This window comes from Fragaria vesca, linkage group LG4, assembly GCF_000184155.1.
Source record: "Fragaria vesca subsp. vesca linkage group LG4, FraVesHawaii_1.0, whole genome shotgun sequence".
Classification (NCBI taxonomy): Eukaryota; Viridiplantae; Streptophyta; class Magnoliopsida; order Rosales; family Rosaceae; genus Fragaria; species Fragaria vesca.
Window position 1 is genome coordinate 21,025,612 of NC_020494.1, and position 2,199 is coordinate 21,027,810.

Here is a 2,199-nt window from a genome sequence, read left to right on the forward strand (position 1 = left end):
TTGCACCTCCACCAATTATACAAAGCTTGATCTTGATACCTCCAAACCAATTTAACAAAGCTATCTTCACAACTGAAAAACACCAAACTCAACGACCAAAAACACAGAAAAAAAACTTCGACGATCTCAACAACCGAAAAGACAGAAAAAAAACTTCAATGACCAAAAGAACCAAATTCGCAGCGGAACAAAAACAACCAAGTCCGATGGATCTTAATTATGCTCTGAGTCATGAAAGGCTTTACTCGAGAGAGCTTTCGTAAGGATATCAGCCAACTGTTCTTCCGTAGGGACAAAATGAAAGAAAATAATCTGATCATCCAACTTCTTTTTAATGAAATGTCGATCTACCTCCACGTGCTTTGTGCGATCATGTTGAACAGGATTGTGAGCAATTTCAATAGCAGCCTTGTTATCACAATAAAGCGGCATAGCCTTCTTCTGCCGAAATCCCAAATCTCTCAACAAGTGCCTCAACCACAACATCTCACAAAGTCCTCGAGCCATTCCTCTATATTCTGCTTCAGCACTAGAACGAACTACCTCATTTTGCTTCTCACTTTTCCACTGTGGGATCTCTCCTCTCCAACACTCCCCCTCACGTGCAACCTAATTTTTAGGTCTACACGTGAAACTGATTAACAAACTAAACCCGGGCCCCATGATAACCGAAAGAACTCCAAACTCCCAGACTTCCAATGACAACTAAAAGAACCAAACCAGGCTGAATTAACTCCAAACTCGAAAGAACCAAACCAGGGCCAAGACCCCTGAAAGAACCAACCCGGGCTTATGGAGACGCAACTGGAAAGGGACCCGCTCTGTTACCAAGTCAAAAAGAACCAAGAAATTATGAATATTGCAATATATTAACATTCTCCAAGAATGGAGTATATATACAAGAGATATCAAAACCTATTAAGAAACTAACTATGACAAGATATTCCTAATAATAATACAATATTCACAATCCTAATATTATATGGTATGACTCACGCCAACAGTTTTGCATGCCAATTTAACATATGAATCACCGTATAGTATAAGGAAGCTCATTGAAGCCACATTTTCAATTTGCAAAAAAAAAATCTAATTATATATTGGACATGATTGATTAAAGGGTGCGGCTATTGCCACCCCACCAAATGTTTTGTTCACCCACATTTCAATTTTAAACTAAATATTCCAATATTAACCCCACAATCAAGATTTTTTATGAAAATATAATATTAAACTAAAATCTATAAATTTGAAACGACAATAATTTTCTACATCTTTATATTGGAAAAAAANAAAAAAAAAACAACTCTCTACATCTTTCAAATCAAATTTGAGAATCACTTCAATCTTCAACATGATAGTTATACGGTGTGGTGAGATTGTTCGTTCTTATTTTTATTTTATTTATGGCTTCAAGTGTAGTATTTCATATGAGAAATTTTGAGAAATAACTCTTTTTTGATCATCAAGTTGATTTCTGACTATGTTTTCTTTCATTGACCTTTTAAGAATGTAAAAAGTCATTAAGACCCTTATTAAACTCTCACACTATTTATGTATGGTAATCTTATCTTGTATCTTTAGAAGTTATGAAAACACGTTGTCACACCCTTTGAGGCTTTGATTCCTACTCACGGACAAGCCTCATAACCTCAATGTTGTTTGTTGACATTCAAGGATGGAGTACCATGGTCAATACCTCCCTCCTATCTACGTTATATTCTCTACATGATTATAGAGGATATGAAAACTAATCTTTCAATATTGAGAGGAAAAAGATACTCATCATATCGATAAGTTTAAAGTGTTGCTTCTGGTTTTCTTTTTGAAATATCTTTGACATTGCTTTAATCAATCATTCCTGATGAATTCAAAACTTAATATGAAGACTAGCAGCAAAACGTAAACAATATTTGCAGGCAAAGGCCTGCACAACTACAATCTAACAAAATAATAAAAGTCTCACCCCTTAATCCATCAGTATTCATTAATAAAAATGAAAAAACACACACAATCATACTTGTACCAAACCACGCAATCATGCTTGCAAACAAATAAAACTTTTAATTCTCAGTTTCAATGTATTATATCCATCTTCTTGAACAGCCCTAAAAAGCCCTAATTATTCAAGAACATAATCAAATCCCAAGCACCATCTTCTTAAATAGCCCTAAAAACCCTTATTATTCAAGAACATAA

The 2,199-nt window shown here is 34.6% G+C and overlaps 1 pseudogene across 1 annotated transcript in view; it reads right to left on the minus strand.

Annotated features, from left to right (window-relative positions):
• Positions 1-2,199, minus strand: part of LOC101295621 — an 880,650-nt pseudogene that overhangs the window by 821,491 nt on the left and 56,960 nt on the right. The window contains exons 26-27 of the transcript XR_184594.1: positions 716-770; positions 352-609 (exon numbers count right to left, since the gene is read on the minus strand). The product of XR_184594.1 is annotated as an uncharacterized LOC101295621 (transcript). The remainder of the gene's footprint in view (positions 1-351; positions 610-715; positions 771-2,199) is intronic.